Here is a 21052-nt window from a genome sequence, read left to right on the forward strand (position 1 = left end):
TACCATTTAGCTTTAGCTGGTCAACCCTGAAACGGAATTTAAAGCAAAACTCAGTTTCTAAAAAGTTGTGGGCAAAATAATTAACAAATAATTACCTCAAAACTTTAGGAGACCACTCAGGTGAAATAACATTTGTTAATTATGCACGTCCAGGTTAAATGAGAATCTTGGATAGTATTATGAATAGCCAGAGTATTATTTCAGAATATATTTTAGTGCACTCTTCAGATATGCCAAGAAAGAACCATCAATAGATCTTGTGTACTGCCCATAGTTTTATAAATCCATTTTTATTCCCCAATTTAAGCACGGAATTGGGCAGCATTAAACAGTTTTAAGCTCTCCAATGGTTACAACAGCTGCATATTGTGAATTCAGCTGAGTTGCTCCTTCTATTCCTTATTAAACAAGAGTACTCTGTCCTCTACATTACCAATTTCTTGTTTTCATAAAGGTTCCTATTACTGTCTTAGTAACTACTTTCCATAAGTTTTAACTGCAACCGCAAACTCAAATCATTTTTATGACTGTTGGGAGTGAACTTTCGGTGGAAAGATGACCAAGGAAATCCTTGGTGTAAATGGAGTTCAGGGCACCAATTGTACTGTAAACCCACCAATGCATGAATCTAGAAACATTCAGGTTATAGTCACCCAGTGCGGGAAAACCAGGAAGCCTTTGCAGCAGCAACTGATTGGCCATCAGAATTCCACTTACACAGTGGAGTTCAGAAACCAGCACCTGACTAACATATGAGGGAATGGTGCATTATAGTTCCTTTGACATTACTTATCAAGGCTAATAAATGTTAATACTATACATTTTAAGGGCAGCACGGTGGTGCAGTGGGTTAGCCCTGCTGCCTCACGGCGCTGAGGTCCCAGGTTCGATCCCAGCTCTGGGTCACTGTCCGTGTGAAGTTTGCACATTGTCCCAGTGTCTGCGTGGGTTTCACCCCCACAGCCCAAAGTTGTGCAGGGTAGGTGGATTAGCCACGCTAAATTGCCCCTGGTTTCCAATTAATCTTGCAAAATTTATAGTATATATTTTTTAAATTTACCAGTAAGGACAACCAGTTGCAAGCCTCTGGGACAAACAAGCAAGAAACCAAGCATGCGCAAATAATTTTGATATGGGCCAGGCTCACCTATGCTTGCTTGGCAGTCTTAAATGTGGTCAGTAATGTTCATGCTGTTTAAAATGCAGCATACTGGGGACAGCACGGTGGCACAGTGGTTAGCACTGCTGCATCACAGCGCCAAGTACCCGGGTTCGATCCCGGGTCACTGTCTGTGCAAAGTTTGCACATTCTACCCGTGTTTCACCCCCACAACCCAAAGATGTGCAGGTTAGGTGGATCAGCCATGCTAAATTGCCACTTAATTGGAAAAAATGATTAGGTACTCTAATTTATTTTAAAAAAGAATGCAGCACACTGCTGTTATGCTCGCACAATAAAAGCATAACAGAAAACGGTAATAGTGTCTCAACTAGATTTTATCAATTTGTGTTCTCCTAAAGAACGTGGCCGTTTGAAGTTTTGGTTTACAAAATATCCAAACACAAGGTTAATGCTCAGATTTTTACCCTTTCATTTAGCAATGTTAGTGAAAGTTTGGAAAGCCAAACAACTGCAAGTTATTTAATCGTGTGTTAAATACTGAACAGATGTTAAATGCCCATTTAAATGTTATTTCATTCTATCCTTTAATTAACAGGAGATCTTCAAGAGGATACATTGAACAAGGTAACTACAGCAGAACTAGAAGTATTCAAGCTAGAGGTGGGCTAGTGAATGACTTTCGACATACAATCAGGATTTGGATTTTCTGTGCTATTTTTAAGTGTACTCTTGCCAGTAGCATCACTCACCACCTGTACTATTTAAATATACTGTAAGGTTGGTTTCCTGATTAACAGAAAGAAATTGAATATGGTCACATTGCAACATCAGTTAACTACAGCTTAATGCTGTTTTAACTTAAATCACCCAATATTTGTTTTGCTACCCAATTTTAACAAGGAATAAGTAAGTCTACCTGTATGTTCTAACTGAATTATACAATCTTCACAACAATTTGCGGATCTGGGCTGATTAGAAAATGAGATTTTGAACACAGTTTTCATCCAACAAATGCTGCTGGAGAGAAATTCCTCCCATCTCCAAAATAGTTGAAAGGGAAATGAATAAGGAATATCTTAGTTAGAAAAAATTGTGTAGGTAAAAGGTTAAAACTAAAAAGATAAAATAAATCAGAATAGAAGGGAAACAATTGGGAACAGGAGGAAAAGTAGGTGACCACTGGTAAACTGCCCATTTAAAAAAAAAAAGGTAAAATAACTTTTAGCAGTTAGAGTAGGGGATAACTCAAGTGATCGTTACCATTGGTCTGAGTAATTTCAATGCAGTATTAGTATTGGTTTCAAAATAATTGCCCCAGGCAATGAAAGTGCTTGCCATCTACGGGTTAATGTTTCAACTTTTTTCTATTAAGTTAACTTACTTAATTTCACCTTACAACCAGTGTGAACATCACTAGCCATTTTCTCAGAATGAACTGTAATCAGATGATATTTATCGTCCACAATTAAGTTTAATTATCTAGTGAACTGTGAATTTAGTGCACGTTACAGAGGATTACATATTTAGCTCAATCAGAGTGAGAATGTGGAGTCTGGACAAGATTTTCCCCACCATGTCACTAGTCTGACTTAAACGTAGATTAGACTACACTTACTGAATTAAATTTTGGCATCCCAAGATCAGTGGAATTCAGATGGAATACAACACTGGATAAAAGAATCAAGGACAGTATCACCACTCAAAATTCAGTGCAATAACAATGTCTGTTATTTACACTCCTTTTCTAGTCAACAGTTTAGAACCATTATTGTCTGCTCCCCATTAGAAAAACTTTCCAAGTATATTACTCGAGTTACATCATTCAGCTCCAAATTGTCCATTATGAGACCACTATACCTCAGTGAAGGGATGCCCAGTACAAAGACCCTATTCCCATCAACTTAGAAATGATGTACCTTATACAATCTGATGTACCCTAAAAGGGAGAACGTAAAGCTGCAGGGGGAAATTTGCTGGACATGCAGCAGTTGAACCAATCTACCCCTGCATTAAACTACACATTATGGTGCAACCCTGTAAATCAGGAGTTATACTACCTGCGCCCAGCTGTTCTTAGTGTAACACTTTGATTAATTGCATTACTCCACTAAAGCAGATTGACAAAACACCAGAAGGCGCAGGAGACCTGACTCATCCTTGGCATTGTATTTTCTTACCCTTTGAATTTATAGAACTGCAGCATAGGCGCGCAATAAAAATACAAACACAGACACCTTGGAACCAGTGACCTAAAAACAAAGTGTGCCTCATGGATACAGTTCTTTGTCTTTCCTAATGAGATCACTGTACATCTGATCATATGTAGTTTTGAAATCGTATATATTTGGCTTGTCCGGAGCCGGTCCCGGTAGCTTCACGTGTGTCCCTGTTCCAAACGATCGGACATTGAAGCCTTTTTTACTGTAAAGAGGAGAAAATAAACAAATTTAGAATGCAGAAAATCTCAAATTAGATTTGATTTTTAAACCAGTCAAGCACAGAAATATACAACAGCAAATATCACAAAGGGCTTAATTCGAAACATCAACTAAACTGATAGCGGAGCAAAATAAATCCATGTTTCGGAAACAGCTAGATAGGACTGCAAGCTGGACAAATGTAGTAAGGTGGTCTGAACGGTCCTCAACTACATCTACCTCATGATGTGTTTCTATGACCCAGGATTCAAATATTAACTAAATAGCTTTGTGAAACATACAAAGTCATTTGGCCAGTGTTATATTAACAACAATTTAAGGTACAAGTCATCTAAATAATTAGATGAGCTTTCACTATCATGACCCTGCGACTTCAAGACTGAACTTATTTAGATTCTATTACTAATTGTGTAAATGCATGAAGACCTTGTATTTCAGAAACATCACTTCAAAGATACACCAGTACAAAATACTCATCGGTTGTTGGTGTCCATAACTTTTGTATCAAATACATTTGCAATTTCCTGCATGGAGCAAATCACATTTGCCTCTTTGTTTATTCAACATCCACCCACAAATTATATAAAAATAATAAAGGAGGCCAGTGTGGTGCATAGTAGCTACAAAGTGGTTCCAGTTCATAGTGCAGATTGTTTGAAGTCGCTGCTTTGCATAGACTATGAACAGCAAGGCATCAAACAAGAAAACAGCAATAGATGAAAAAACAATTCAATGCAAAAGCAGTGAATATTTACTAAAGCAAGTTGCACATTCTGAACATTTAAGAATCAAGACACTTAACTGAATTTAATGATGGGAAGTGACCGCCACACCTGCTCCCAAGTTCTGAACTTGACAAAAGTAACTACTACAAGTAGATACAAAGCCACTTTAAGTTGTCAGATTTAATGTTTCTAATACCAGATAAGCCTTTCTATTTAAAAATGTAATATAGAAGCATCAGGAAGCTAGAGTATCAACCAGTGATAAAGAAACATACTTGTTTGGCTAACTGAAGGTTATATAAACACTGTACCAATTTCTGTGCTCACTTTGTGGGTTAGTCTTCTCAACTCTTCAAACAATCCAGGAAGACTGAAATTGACTGGGTAGTCTCCCTGGAAAAGATTCTGGCAGATAAAGCAATCACAATAAGTGTGCTTCGCTATGCCTATTTGGACCAGTCAAGCAAACTGCCCCAACCTGGAATTCAGGCCACCACTCCACAGCAAGGTTGTAAGATAGGGAAAAGTTTGCCACAGTAATCTTTTAAACATCCTTTTGTTTTTAAATTTAGAGTACCCAATTCATTTTTTTCAATTAAGGGGCAATTTAGCGTGGCCAATCCACCTACCGTGCACATCTTTGGGTTGTGGGGGCGAAACCCACGTAAACACGGAATATGCAAACTCCAGTGATCCAGAACCGCGATCGAATCTGGGACCTCGGCGCTGTGAGGCAGCAATGCTAACCACTGTGCTGCCCATCTTTTAAGCATCATTGCCCCAAGACTATAGGCAGACCTACAGTAGAACTTTGCAAGTTACAAGGTTCAGGCAATTAAAAAGTATTACTTGCCACTTGAGAATTACCTCCACTATTTAATTTGTATTTCCGATTTATTGTACTGAAGACTCATTTTATAGGATTAAAACTTGCAGATAGTAAATGCAATGTTTGGGATGGTTTTACACCACACAGGGTAACAAAGATTTTAGGTTCATTTTTGTTTTCCAAGTTGATCTCAGCCAGAGTAGCTTTAGAGTCAACGGATTTCCATTTCTGGGTGGGGAAAACATCTCAACAGGTTGCCAATAACCTATTTGGAAAGCACAAATGTTCTTTTAAAAATAAATTGAGTGCTCAATTCATTTGCAGTGCTAGCCACTGCGCCACCGTGCTGCCTTGCACAAATGAATGTTGAGCAAAGACATCACCAACCTCAATGGAACTGTACCCAGTGTTAGCCAATACAATAAGGACAAGGAGAAACTTGGGCTCTAAGTCAAATTCGCAATGAAGTTGTATTTTAATTTTTTTTAAATTTAGAGTAGCCAATTCATTTTTTCCAATTAAGGGGCAATTTAATGTGGCCAATCAACCTACCCTGCACATCTTTGGGCTGTGGGGGCAAAACCCACGCAAACACGGGGCGAATATGCAAACTCCACATGGACAGTGACCCAGAGCCGTTATCGAACCTGGGGCCTCGGCGCCATGAGGCAGCAGTGATAATCACTGCGCCACCGTGCTGCCCTGCAATGAAATTATTAACTATGAAGGGCAAATAGTTTTCACTTGATTTGACAGTTTACAACCACGATTACTTTCCTTTCTACAGGGAGAACTCCCAATGCATCAGCCCATTAAATAAATTGCAGCCTGAAATAGAAGTTTAGCATGCAGACATTAAAGCTGGAAGATACCAGTGGATTAATTATACAATACATTTCACACAAGCATAGTCAAACAGAACATGCACACTAAATGTAACTTTTGATCTAGATGGCAAGGGTGTAGCGAGTAATAGCAATTCACACAGGATTAATTTTCACTTTTTTTATTCAAAGTGCTGCTGAACAGTCAAACCACATTCTCCTGCTGAGTAAGTGTCCTGTGTCAGGTCAAAGGTAGCCTTGCGAAGTTGCAGGACAATGTAAAATTAATGTAAATGGAGAGATCCCACTCAAAGGATACCAAATGATCCCTCTAACTAGTAAAATCTACAGAATCCTCCTCAATGGAGACACAGATGATAATTGGCATAATAATCCAAAAGGATTGTACTTTTACATAAACACATCTGGATTGCAGGACCAGAAAAAAGTGGAAGCAGATTCAATGCAACTTTCAAGGGGGAATTATATATAACATGCCCATATTTGAAGGGAGAAATTTGCAAATTTGTACAGAGAAGTCACAGTCATGATGGGCTGAATGGTGGGTGGCCAGATTTTGTGCTGGATGCTTCTAGGTGATTTTAGGTGTTCTAAAACAAGAATTCCCTTCAAGACCGCCAGATAGTAAGATAAAACTACCCAACTCCCAAAAGGTACTTCATTCCAAAGCACTAATCTGATATAGTGTAGTCAGCTTGTGAATTATCCAGCCTGCTCTTTAAAGAATGATCTCAATATTGACATTCGAATTCAGTCATCCAGCTGGGACTAAAGCCACTGAACAGTTACAAACATTAGCTGCAAATGCCACCAGGGTAGAAAATATGGTGAAACTCTTTTGATGCAGGAAGAGAAATTATGTCAAGTTCACAATTCATACCTAGAACATACAGTGCAGGAGGCCATTCAGGTCTGCACCAACCCACTTAAGCCCTCACTTCCACCCTATCCCCGTAACCCAATAACCCCTCCTAACCTTTTTGGACACTAAGGGCAATTTAGCATGGCCAATCCACCTAACCCACACATTTTTTAAGCCCTCCACTAACTCTTTTCTCTCAAATTCTTTGTCCGACTTCTTAACTTCCTCCACTTAAACACTGGGAAAACAAAAGATGGGATTTTCATCCCACCACAATCTCTTTAGGGCAATTTGGCATGGCCAATCCACCTAACCTGCACGGCTTTGGACTGTGGGAGGAAACCGGAGCACCCGGAGGAAACCCACGCAGACACGGGGAGAACGTGCAGACTCCGCAGTGACCCAGCGGGGAATCAAACCTGGGACCCAAGTGCTGTGAAGCCACAGTGCTATCCACTGCGCTGCCTACTTCAAGGAGAATTGGAACAAGGTTATCAGATGGCCCCTGAAGACCAAACCTTTTTTCTTTCATTGGATGTGAGCATCACTGTTCCATGGCCAGCATTTGGTGCCCATTCCCAATTGTTCAAGATGGTGGCGGCATGTGGTGTTGGTGCACCCACAGCACTGTTAGGAATGGAATTCTTGGATTTTAACCCAGTGGCAGTGAAGGAACAGAAATATAGTCCCAAGTCAGGATGGTGGAGGGGAACTTGACAGTGGGTGAAGTTGAATGATGAATTGTAGAAAAATACATAATCAGCACTGAGATTATTGAAACAAACAGCAGGGACCACAAACCCATCTCCATAGTGACACAAGTTTCAAGACAATTTTCATACATCCGCGGTCTCACTGTCCAACTCATGTTCTCCACCCTTATAAAAACTAGTTACAGTGGCACTGTTTGAAATTTAGTGCACTCCATTACAAGCCAAATGATAGATCAATTAGTTTAGAGGAAATGGGCTCAAGTAGTTTGTCAGACAGTAATTGATATATTCTACCTGTGCACAAGATCTTGTAACAATTATTAAAAATCCAATAAAATGCCAAAACCATCCCCTTTTTTATTGAATATTCTGAAGAGGCAAAACAAAAGCTGTGGATTTTACTCATTTCATGTGGTAGATAAACATTGATCTTGACCAGATTGAATAGCTGAGAATCCTATGAAAAGGAAGACTTCAAATGCCCCAAACGCACTGACTGGTGTTGGATATAGCTCCATATCATTTAGCCAAACATCACTACTTCTCTCAAGCAAACATTTGAGTATTGCTGAAAGAGGGACCCGCTGTCAAAGCTTTGTCTTGCACTCGAGGACAATCGCAAGAATACCAAATTTCAAAAAGCGGAACAATTTATATTGTATGAGAAAAGATTGGTTAGCAAGTCAATTCTGACTGATTGAGGCGCTGCGATGGGGAATGTACCAAAGAACTATTGTCCTCCACCTCCAGGCTTTGTTTAATTCAAGTGCAATGTCTGGACATGTTCTTTTAGCTTGCAGGGGCCAAGGTCCCTGCACGTGAACCTAGCTTCTTGCAAGTGTAAAGTGAGCCATTCCCAACTGGCTGTGTAATTCTTAGCAAGCACAGGATTGTTCAGCAAACACGGTCTAATCGTGGAATTACATTGAATGTCAGCCATTATGTTGAGCTTTGCAAGCATTATTTCATGTGTTAACCCAGATCAGACATCAATATCACAGTTTAAATCCACACTATTACGAGACTGCATACATCTCAAGCTATTGATATTAACAAATCTTGGCATTCTGATTTTGGATTTAGCAGCATTTTCGTAAGAAATTATAACAAGTTGTGCAACCAAATAAGTTGATTTTTATTCTTTATCCGAGTAATGGTCCTCATCTATCATGTCAGCTTTATTCCCATAGTCCTCTTTCCTTTAACTATGTAATAAGCCCATACTTTAAAAGTCATATTTCATCAGCTCAAGGTTATCTTTATTTTTTCACCTTTGTGCCCCAAATCTCTAATTTTACCATCAACACTGCTTCTGTTCCAGATCCCACAGCTGTCAAAATCGACATGTTCACATTGAAGTGTTGAACGTTTGATTATGTAGATGAAAGGCTCTGCACTCCAAATTACTGGTTAAATAACTTGCAGATTAAACAGATAATTTTATCCACAAAGTTGACTCAGCAATGTAGTTACTTTACAATGCGGTTGTCACCAACTACTAGTATGAATGGCTTGCAACTTGTGGCATGGTTTAAAGCAGAGAATTTAGTTCAGGATCCCTTCAATCAGGATGCTCCTAGGTGTTTATGAGCTAACCGGGGGTTTCCCCATTGTATTTGCAATGTCATTCTACCATTGGCACAGTGGTTTCATTTCAGGTCAACAGATAACAAATGTCATTTGAACTTGCAGATGTCCAATCTAATACTGTAATGAAACAGTGTGATACTTCATGGAAGGAGGGTCTCTGTTCTTCTGCCAATTCAGGCTATAGAACTAAATTTAACATTGGTGCAAAGTCAAACAGCTGAACACCAATGAGCAAGTGCAGTGAGTCACAAAAGCTGACTAACAGTAAGCAGAAAACAGGAGAGATTTGAAGTATTTGCCACATTACAATATATTTTTCCCATCATTAAAGTTACAAAGCCAGTGTGCACAGGGCAAACCCTTAGCCCATCTCATTGCTTGCTTGCTCCAAAAAACAATTCAAATTGAACCCAATTCATGGTCTCCACAAGACGTGTACAAGATCCAAGCTGAAGGCATTGTATCTCATCTTGGGCTTGATCTGATTTTTGATCTTAGCCAAAAGGCTGAGAAGCAATAATATATTTCAATTATTTTCCCCCCTAATTTCAGAGGATAAAAAGGGTCAGTGGTAATTCTGAAATTACCACTTTTCCAGTTTGCGTTCAACCAATTTCACTGAACTTCCCCAAAATACACAAATTTTGATAGTTGCAACACTGTAGCAGCATTTGGTACCATTTAGCACCTGCCTCACAGCACCAGGCACCTGGGTTCAATTCAAACCTTGGGTGATTGTGTAGAGTTTGTACTTTTTCCGTGTTTGCGTGGGTTTCCTCCGGGTGCTCCGGTTTCCTCCAACAGTTCAGGAATGGCAGGTTAGGTGGGATCACAGGTAGGGCATACTCTTTCAGAGGGCCGGTGCAGACTTGAATGAGCCGAATGGCCTCCTTTTGCACAGTATCAATTTTATTCTATGGTTCAGAATTTAGCCACACTTGCAACCCCCTAACCTTGTATTACTTTGTTGTCTTGCATTCCTTCACAAAAAAATGAGTGGCCCTGTCACATCATTTGGGGCAGCACGGTAGCATTGCGGATAGCACAATTGCTTCACAGCTCCAGGGTCCCAGATTCGATTCCGGCTTGGGTCACTGTCTGTGTGGAGTCTGCACATCCTCCCCGTGTCTGCGTGGGTTTCCTCCGGGTGCTCCGGTTTCCTCCCACAGTCCAAAGGTGTGCAAGTTAGGTGGATTGGCCATGATAAATTGCCCTTAGTGTCCAAAATTGCCCTTAGTGTTGGGTGGGGTTACTGGGTTATGGGGATAGGGTGGAGATGTTACCTTGGGTAGCGTGCTCTTTCCAAGAGCCGGTGAAGACTCGACGGGCCGAATGGCCTCCTTTTGCACGGTAAATTCTATGATCATACTGAGCAATATTAACAGAAATACCCAAGCGATTCCACCCTCCCATTTCGGATATGGCAAGAGAAATATTAGAAACCCTCAGAATCATCCACTCATGGAAAGTAACCACAGGAACTTAAAATCTCTAGTACGTCAGGAGCCCAAGGATCTATGATCAATACTAACCGCTGAATCAGCCCATGAGATAAAGCAACTTTAGTTTTCATGCAATAATTCCTTTTATGAATATGACAGAACTTGTCAAGTTTTAAACTGCAAGCTACGATGTGCCTTTACTTAAATTCAACACTCAGTAAACATTCTGTTGGCAACTACACTTCAAAAAATTTAATTGGATGGCTCTATAGAAAGGACACAATTGGCTGAATGATCTGCTTTTTGTACTTTGTTTTATGATGGTCGAAAAACAAGAAATCTGCATTAACCTTTTATGGGCTCAAATTAAGAAAATCAGTTTTACAGGGTTGAGAAAAGGGTCAACGAGCACAAGGAAAAAGAAAAACCATGGGGCAGAAAGGATGAAAGCAGTTGACCAAGTGAGCATTCAGGTTTAACAGCAGGAATAAAAGTGAAAAGGGCACAGTTTGAGAGTTCGATAGGAATGGGGTGCATGGTTGAAACGATCCCGGCCTGCACAGCGAGGAACAAAAGTGTCAGAGGAGTTTTAGCACTGATTGCAATCCAATCACCTGCATCAATGTACAGAATCAATTAACCTTTACTCAAACATGGTTCTACTCAAAATGCAGGATGTTTTACTGGTTCAATAATTTCTGCCACAACCTTTGCATCAAACCCAAGTGCTGAATATTTCTCCACATTTGGCTTGGACAGAGATTACATCCTGAACAAGTCACTGAAAACTTTTAGACTAACATTCCAACACAATTAAACAGCAATGTAAAGTGTACTTTATAATCTGCAAAGAGTGTAAATGAAACTATTCTGCAGAGAAAACTGCAAAACGATTACAAATGTTCTTTTTAAAATCAGAATAATTCTCAGCTCCGCCAAAAGTCAGCCAAATAAAAGTGCCGCCTAGGTGGGACATGCCCAAGCCAGTGTGCTCCAGAGGCAATTCCTGAAATACACGGAATTTGCAAATGTCAGTTTGGCAATAGTTAACTTGTCAAATATGCAGGGCGCAGTGGTTAGTAGCACTGCTGCCTCACGGTGGCAAGAAGCCTGGTTCGATCCCAGCCCGCTGTCCGTGTGGAGTTTGCACATTCTCCCAGTGTCTGCGTGCATCTCACTCCCACAACCCAAAGTTGTGCAGGGCAGACGGACTGGCCACACTAACTTGCCCTTAATTTAATAAATAAAAAACGCATCTAATTTCAGAGTTTTGTGAAAGATAATCAGATGGTTCGGTTGGTGGTATCGCCCATTTCAGACAGAAATTGTAGAACAAGTTCATGCCAGTCCAGTAGTGGGGAGCATCTGCAATTCGATCAGATGAGAAAACTCCTGGTCAGCCAAGTGTTCGCTGGTCTACAGTGCGTCCATTTTAATATTCCCATCTTTCCTTCCAAATCATGGCCTTGTCCCACCCTATCTCTAACCTCATCCTGTCCTACAACCCGCTGAGTTCTCAGCATTCCTCCAATCCTCATTACTTGTGCATTTCCAGTTTTAAAAATTGCAGCACTATTCATAGAATACCTACACTGCAGAAGGAGGCCATTTGGCCCATCAAGTCTGCACCAACTTTCTGAAAGAGCACCCTACCCAGTCCCACTCCCCTGCTCCAAGTCCACCTAACCGTTGGACACTAATGGGTAATTTAGCATAGCCAATCCATCTCACCTGCACAGTGGTTAACACTGTTGTTTCATAGCGCCAGGGTCGATTCGATTCCCGGCTTGTGTCACTGTGTGCGGAGTCTGCACGTCGTTCCCCCCCCCCCACCCCCCCCCCCCGTGTCTGCCTGAGTTTCCTCCCACAAGTCCCGAAAGACATGCTGTTAGGTAATTTGGACATTCTGAATTCTCCCTCGGTGTACCAGAACTGACGCTGGTGTGTGGCGAGTAGGGGATTTTCACAGTTAAGTTCATTGCAGTGTTAATGTAAGCCTACATGTGACTGTGAGAAGCCAGAGCATCCGGAGGAAACTCTCACAGACACGGGGAGAAAGTGCAGACTCCACAGTTATCCAAAGTCAGAATCGAACATGGGTCCCTGGCACTGGAGGCAGCAATGCCAAACACTGCCACCCTAACATTGGCAACTATAATTTCATGGATTTTGTCGAATTTACAGTGCAGGAGGCCATTTAGCCCATCAGGTCTGCACCCCTAACCCTGTAACCCAGCAACCCCACCTAACTTTTTTGAACACCAAGGGCAATTTAAAAAAAATATACATTGAGTACCCAATTCATTTTTTCCAATTAAAGGGCAATTTAGAGTGGCCAATCCACCTAACCTGCACATCTTTGGGCTATGGGGGCAAAACCCACGAAGACATGGGGAGTGTGTGCAAACTCCACACGGACAGTGACCCAGGGCCGGGATCGAAGCTGGGACCTCGGTGCCGTGAGGCAGCAGGGCTAACCCACTGCACCATCGTGCTGCCCTACCAAGGGCAATTTAGTGTAACCTGCACATCTTTGGACTGTGGGAGGAAACCGAAGCACCTGAAGGAAACCTACACAGACATGGGGAGAACGTGCATACTCCACACAGACAGTAACCCAAGCCGGGAATAGAATCTGGTACCCTGGAGCTGCGAAACAACAATGCTAACAATTGTGCTACAGTGCCGCCCACATGCTGTGAGAAAAATGACCATCTCCATTACCAGAACAGATGGGTGTTTAATGTCTCAACAATAACGTGTCTTTAGCAAAGTAATACATGGCAGCACAGTGGTTAGCACTGGTCCCTCATGGCATCAAGGACACTGTCGGGATGTTCGGGAGGAAACCCACGCAGAACGTGCAGACACCATACAGACATCCTGGGCCCCAGGTTTTGCAATTCTCTCCATCACTCTCCTCCAAGACAGTTCTAAATTGCTCACTAACCAAGCTTTGGTCACTTGTCACAATATCACTAAGCAGCATAGTGTTAAATTTAGCTTGATTACACTCCTTTAAAGCCCCTCAGGGTATCTTACTTTTTAATTTTTTTAAAATTAAGGGGCAATTTAGCGTGACTAATTCACCTAACCTGCACATCTTTGGGTTGTGGGGGTGAGACCCACAGACACAGGAAGAATGTGGAAACTCTACACGGACAGTAAACCGGGGCCAGGATTGAGCTTGGGTCCTCAGCACCATGAGGCACCAGTGCTAACCACTGTGCCGCCATGTGTTACTTTGCTAAAGGCGCATTGTTGTTGAGACATTAAAAACCATCTGTTCTGGTAAAGGAGATGGTCCTTTCTCTCACTGCTTGCTATCTTTGGATGTTAGTACAAAAGAGCTACCATGCTGACCGAGAGAACATTCATGGCATTTCAAAACAAGTGAAAAATTGATGTGATACAACAAAATACAAGTACGTTAAAACCTGGTCACGGTTCATGCTGATTTATAATCAAAGAACAATACAGCACAGGAACAGAATGCCCGCCTAAACTAAAACCTTCTGCACTTCCATGGTTTGTATTCCTCTATTCCCATCCTATTTATGTATTCGTCAAGATGCCTCTTAAATGACGCTATCGTATCTACGTCCACCAACTTCCCTGGCAGCGCATTCCAGGCACTCACCACCCTCTGTAAAAATACTTGCCTCGCACATCTCCTCTAAACGTTCCCCCTTGCACGTTAAACCAGTGTTTACCATGCGTGAACAATGGAAACCTTTGAAATGAGGGGCAGCCAGCAACCACGAAAACTGTACAACAGCAAGATTGCAGCAAGGAGAAATACCACGCAAGGAAAAAAACCTCTGCTAAATCCCTCAGACCTAAACTGGATGTTATCGTGCAAAAGTTATCTTACTGAGGCTTGCACTGCGAGGAAGACATTAGGATCAAATATATTTGTCCTTATTTTCACAAGAACCGTTTCTGCAATATTCAGCCAAAGATCAGAATTGGTAAAAATACAACCCATGATTTGAGCCTAAACATTCCAGGGAAACATGGAAGCTTCTCATTTCGCACACAACCAATAATTAATAAATCAATAGATTATGACTGCCTCAAAGAAACTCCAGCGTGGCAACCCCATGCAAATTTCATATGGTTTTAAGGGCAAAGATTCTAGAAAGTTAGCCATCTACAAAAATAAGGTTACAAATGCATTACAACAAGCAGCAATAAAGGAACTTACATTCACCCTAGTCTGTGCCAATGTTTATAACCAAAGTCTACACCTCCAGCAACCCTCCTATTCCATTTATTTATTTCATTGCATCCTTTCTGCTCATTATTCTCTCATGTTCTCTTCTAAATTTCCTTTTAAAAACTATGTAGCTCAACCGCTCCCTGTGGTACCAAACTCCACATTCCAATCCCAGAGAATAAACACGTTTCTCCAAATCTCCATAATGAACTAGTAACTGGTATATGGGCCTCTAGTTTGGATTCTGCCACATTTTCTCCACATCTACCCTGGCCTACCAATTCATTATTTCAAAGACCTTTATCAGATCACTTCCAAGTCTCTCTAGTGAAGGAAAAACCCTGTTCAATGGTGAGGGTACAGAAGAATTGTAGCAACAGTCTACACCTTACAAAGAAAACTACAATTGAGGGAAACTCAGAAACAGGCAATTCTTACTCCCAGTGGCCAAGGATTTATTGAATGACATTTACCCCTATCCATCACACATTTGACTCAGTATTATAATGCCACAGTTTTTCTGAAATATGAAAGACCCATTTTCTTTCGTATTTTCAGCTAGAGACAAAGCCCAGACTCTGATATGGCATTGGACAATTTGTTGGCAACCACATGCATCAAAATAAATCTCTCCACAGATTTTGCAAGTCCAGGACATACACTCACCATGCCCTCCGGGGCAAGAGCACTGATTTTCCTGCAGTGGCCTGCACCAGCATACTAGCTATCCAAGTCATAATCTGACAAATATGATCATCAGAGCAATTGGTCAGAATGGAGACTTGGAAGAGGGGGTTGGTTAGTAGTAAATATATGAACAAGTAGGGAGTAAATAAACAAATAAACCACCCCTTCCCGTAACAAAATGAGCAGTTTGAATGAAAACTGCTATGTGTCAGCATAGCCCAGTCATGGAAATCACCAGCAACCATCAGCCCAAGACATGACCATTTCCACTTCAAATAGCATCTGACCGAATCCTCATCAGAACCAGCAGTAAACAAAGAAAAAAGTCTTATCATAATGGATTTTTCTCCTGATGGGTAAGTGTTTGTTCAGTCTTGTGTGTCTTAACACACACGATGAAATGAGTGCTGAAATGGTGCCATCTGGAAGTTTATATGCCTTACTTCTACAAAGCTCAGTGAGCGGTGGTGAAATCAGAGAAATCGCATCCAATCATTATCTCGGGCTGTGGACACAATAGGGAGCGTTCAAAACCTAAGTTATCGGTCATTGGGGACACATTAAAAATAATTTCCCCAAAGAATACGCAGTGTGAACAAAGAATCTTATCCTGCATTAAAATTACAAATTTACTCCCCCCCCCCCAAGTCAAAGTGCACTGAAAAGTTAACTTTCAGTACTGTAATTAACGGAGGATAATAGATAAGACAGGAGCAAAATTAGCAGGCAACAAATCTCAGCAGCGTCAGGTGAGCAACAAGCAAAGCTTCAACAATCCAAGTCACCCCAATGTAATCAAAGTGAAGCCAGAGATTTAACAAGTGACAACCATCCAAATAGTTCATATTTATAAAAACCTATTGGGATGGGTAAACTTAGCAATACTAGGTTTTCCTAGAGTTGAGCAATGCTGTGGAGTGATCACAAGTCTTCTCTAAAAGCAAGGTAGAATAGAAAAGGGTTACCATGAACTCTGGGTAGCTACAAAGGTGCAAGATAGCCCAACAGCTCAGATCAATTAAGACAGGGAGAAGAATTTAAAAAGCTGAGATATATTCAATGCTGAAGAAAACGGTCCAAAACCACATGCATGCTGTGATTTGGACATGTTATCATGCACTTTAAAGCCCAGAAATGCATCAAGAAATTGAATCAGAAGAAGAAAAGATCCCAAAAAGAAGTTTGTTCTTTTTTTTTTAAAAAAAGCTTTACTGCTGGTGCAGAATTTATCACATCCGAATGCTTTAGAATTCTACAACATCTGTTCCTCGGGTTCAAAGCCTGCCAATTACTCCAGCCCTAAGTAACTCACCAAGGCCACTGTCCAGGACTAAACACAAAAATGTTTCTTTTGGTAAATCCAATAGCTATGAACTGACCAAAGAAAGACAATATATATATATATATAGTCAAGCAGTCAGCAGAGTTCAGTGGCAGTGCCCTATAGTGGCATAATGAGTACTACAGGAAAATTCAATCCCCTGGTCACACAATTGCAGAGTGGTGAGATAGCAGCACATCTGCATACAGCATGGGGCCAAATGTGTTTGTGTGTACAGAAACATAATCAGATGACAGTTAATGCCGAGCCAAAGGAGGAAGGCGAGGACGAGTTTGGTCAGAGAGGAAAGATGGAGTATCTTCAGGAAGAGAGTTTAAGAGGTATAGGGAGGGAATTCCAAAGCTGAAGTCAAAGGCGGCTGCAAATACAGAAAAATATGGGCTCTGCACAAGGTGGAAGAATGCAGTATTCTTGGGGATTACAAAGGGAAGGCAAAGTCATGGAAGGAGCTACATTTCTAAATTACGTAGCCATCAGCCAATGAGCACAGGAGTGATGCGAGAATGGGACTTGGTGCAAATTAAGATATGAGCAGTAGACATTTGAATGAGATTAAGTTTATGTAGCGTGAAAGAGCTCGGAAGGCATCGGTTGAATCTGGAGTTCAGAAAAGAATGGATAAAGCTAAAGCAGAAAATGGGCTGAGGGGCAGGGATGGCCAATATTATGAAGGTTGAAAGCAACTATTATGGGGTTGGAAGCTCAGTTCAGGCTCCAAAAGTTCAGTCTGAAACAGATCGAGGGGGAGGGGACAGTTTGTGGTAGGGGCCAAAGGTATTAATTTTGATCTTCCCGATATTCTACTGGAAAAGATTAGTTTATTCAAGGTGAATGTTGGATAAGCAGCTTGAGAAGCAGCAATGCAAAGGTGGAGAGCAATGAGGTAAATTTGTGCATCAAGCAAAAATAAATCAGGCTCCAAGGACTGATTGTGAGGCCCCAAAAGTGATTTTTTTAAGATTGTGCAGCAATCACCAAGCCAGGTGAAGTCATGTGAGAGTACCTTTAAGAAATGGGTGTTTAAGAAATGTACCTTTAAGTAAAAATGGGTGTTTATCAGTGATGTCAGAGAGTGGGTGGAGTTGGGCTGTCTGGCAGCTTTTTACATTCGTTTTAGGCTGTTTGCTGCAGGGTGTGTTTTAGTTTTGTTTTCAGTGTTGGAGCTGAAGCTAGACAAAGGCAGGTGTACTGTTGATCACTCTGCCATGAAAAGACTATCTCTTGATCATTTGGTGAATTCAGAATTATAAATGTTCCCAGTAGTGAATGCAAACCTAATGTGCTTCTGTTAAAAGGTGTTTCTTCTGTCTTCTGGATGTTGTTTGGGAAGTTATTAAAGATTACTTAGTGTTGTATTCGAATTGATGGTTGCTAAGATGTTCACTATGCTTTAAAAAGGTTAACTTGAGTTCATAGAATAAACATTGTTTTGCTTTAAAAAATACTTTTCGATTTCTGCTGTACCACACCTATAGAGTGGGCCGTGTGCTCCCCATACCACAATTTATTAAAAGTTGTGGGTCAGGTGAACTCCATGATACACTTTGGGGTTCTCTAAACCCTGGCCCATAACACAGCTTCCTCAGCAAGTGAGTGTTCTCGGGAGCCTCCACTGAATTTCATCAGAGACAGACTTCAATGATGCCAGTCATTGATTGTGGTGCACCAGAGTTGCAGTCCAGGTTCCCTGCAAGGCCTCATTTGTGCCGGTTTGCTGCAGTGGCCGTGGCCAGTGAGAAGTGCTTGATATTGGCGTGGCAGGTTGAAGACAGGTAGGCAGGCTGTGGGATCTGTGATGACGAAGTAGCAAATAAGGATGTGGGGGCAGAAAGCAAAACGTCAGATTCACTAGTTGTGACTGAGGAGCTAAAGTGCAATGAAGTGAGGACATTTGAACAATGGAGACACATTGGAGGAGGATGGTAGTCAACCACATCAATGACTGCGTACAGATCAAGAGGCATTAGTGAAGTACAGACAGGCAGATTGCACTGGACCAAAGATTAACATTTTTGGAGGTATCAATACATTGAAGGACTTGAGGGGAAAGAGGCTGAAGTTGGTGAACTAGGAAAAAGATGGCACAGATCCTCATACAGAAATATTTATTTGGGATGGGGTGGCACAGGCACTCAACAAGTTTTTTTCTGGTCGGTAATTTCTGGAGGGCAGCACAAGTGGATAGCACTGTGGCTTCACAGCACCAGGGCCCCAGGTTCGATTCCCTGCTGGGTCACTGTCTGTGCGGAGTCTGCACATTCTCCCAGTGTCTACGTGGGTTTCCTCCGGATGCTCCGGTTTCCTCCCACAGTCCAAAGATGTGCAGGTTAGGTGGATTGGCCATGATAAATTGCCCTTAGTGACTAAAAAGGTTAGGAGCGGTTATTGGGTTACAGGGATAGGGTGAAAGTGAGGGCTTAAGTGGGTCAGTGGAGACTCGATGGGCAGAATGGCCTCCTTCTGCACCACATGTTCTAAGAACAGTAAATTTGAAATGGATAATAAGGACACTTCACAATGAAAGCTAATTAAGATAAATTGCTTGGTCAGTATTTTAGTAGCAGGTTGGTTAAAATTAAGGTCGGTTTTAGATTCAAGTACAGAGCCGTCAATAGGGGGGGGGGGGGGGGAAGAGAAGAGACACTTTGACATGTTTGGATAGGTGACCAAAGAGAAGGGACACAAAGGCAACTGGACGGATCAGGTTAGTCAAAGTCCACAATTCCTCACACGTATTCTAAAGGAGAGTGAATAGTAAAAGAGCCTGGGGTTAACTGTGCATTCCAGACAGCAGGAGTGGGGTGGGGTTTGAAGAAAAAACAGACTCCGAACTGAGATTTAGGGGAAGCAAGGGCGAGAAACACCAGCAGACAGTATTGGATGGGGGAGGGGGGCGACCAGCTCCCAAAATGGGGAATGAGGCACATTCCAGCCCTACCACACATTCGTGTCTAGGGTGCGGCCGAGTGGGCCCATGCAGGCCCAAGGCAGCGCATTCGATTAGTTGATGGCGCGTGTTGACCCCGAGAGAATGGAACGGACTCTAAAAGGCGCACGGTCCTGCGGGGAGGGGTGAATTACCGGAGGTGCGGAGTAGGCCCGGTGACCGGCGGCGGGCTCGGTTTGCTCACTCCTGACCGGTAGGCCCGGGAATGGGGGAAGAGGCGGGTTACCTGAGGATACTATGCGCTTCCATGCTCCGGTTCTGGTTACTCGAACACACCACCGCCACTCGCAGCGGATTCTGGGGCATCTCCTCCTCGCGCCGCCGCCGCCGGGAGGGGAAAAAGCGAAATATAAAACGACCGGAAGCGGCGACCGCGCGACCGGAGCCCGGTCAGACACAAAATGGCGCACGGCCACCTACTTCCGGCGGGGATAATCCAAGTGCGCACTTCCGCAGGCGGAAATGACATCACACGAGACCTCACTTCGCCCTCCATTTTGAGTGTTGCGTAGAGCGCCAATGAGCCAATCAAAAGCTCGCATTTGCACCGCGCCTTTCACCGTCGCAGAGGATTGACATCCAGCTCAGTAATATTGAACACAAAGATGTGCAGTTTAGATGGATTGGCCACTTTTTTGAGGTCAACTAAATGTAAGAAAGGGATGAAGCAAAAAAGGGCTGCTCCTGACCAACGTAACAAAGATCAAAGCAAACTTAAAGACAACAAATAAGAGTGCAATTAAAGGGGTCAATAAAGCACCCAGCCCCTGCGGTGCCCACAGGACACGGAAGGCCTCAATGGTGCCCGTGGACACTGCATGCTCCCATTACAGGGACACATGGCCGCGGACGTAGCCATAGACTAGGGGTAGTCAGTCTAGTCGGATGACCCCCATGGACGTCTGCTGCCTGGACCTATAAATGGCGTGCTTCACTAGGCCCAGTAGCAGTTTCACAAGGAGGTCTTCCGCCTTCCTTGCCCCTCTCCGCACCAGGTGCCCGTAGATCAGGCGCGTGGGGCTGAAGTGCATCAAAACTCCGGCAAAAGATTGGTCAGAAAGCTAAAAAGGGAGCGCTGACCATAACACATAACATAGACATGATCCACAGATTCCACTAGGCTGCAAAAATGGCAGGCCTCTTTGGAGTCCGTGAACCGGTGCAATCGGTGATTGTACGGCACTGCTGCATGCAAGTCTGGTAGCATCTGCGAAAATGGCGGAGGATTATGCTTTGCATACAGAGGCTGGTGAGATGAAATGTGAGAACGAGGGGGACTCTATCCTTGTT

The 21052-nt window shown here is 42.4% G+C and overlaps 1 long non-coding RNA gene across 1 annotated transcript; it reads right to left on the minus strand.

Moving 5' to 3' along the window:
• Window positions 1-1690: 1690 nt before the first annotated feature.
• LOC140392709 (uncharacterized) lies at window positions 1691-20194 on the minus strand. Its single transcript, XR_011935415.1, has 2 exons — window positions 19989-20194; window positions 1691-3544 (listed from the first exon to the last, which is right to left on the minus strand). It is a non-coding gene; the product is annotated as an uncharacterized lncRNA (long non-coding RNA).
• Window positions 20195-21052: the final 858 nt, after the last annotated feature.

The sequence above is a fragment of the Scyliorhinus torazame genome, chromosome 16, assembly GCF_047496885.1.
Source record: "Scyliorhinus torazame isolate Kashiwa2021f chromosome 16, sScyTor2.1, whole genome shotgun sequence".
Classification (NCBI taxonomy): Eukaryota; Metazoa; Chordata; class Chondrichthyes; order Carcharhiniformes; family Scyliorhinidae; genus Scyliorhinus; species Scyliorhinus torazame.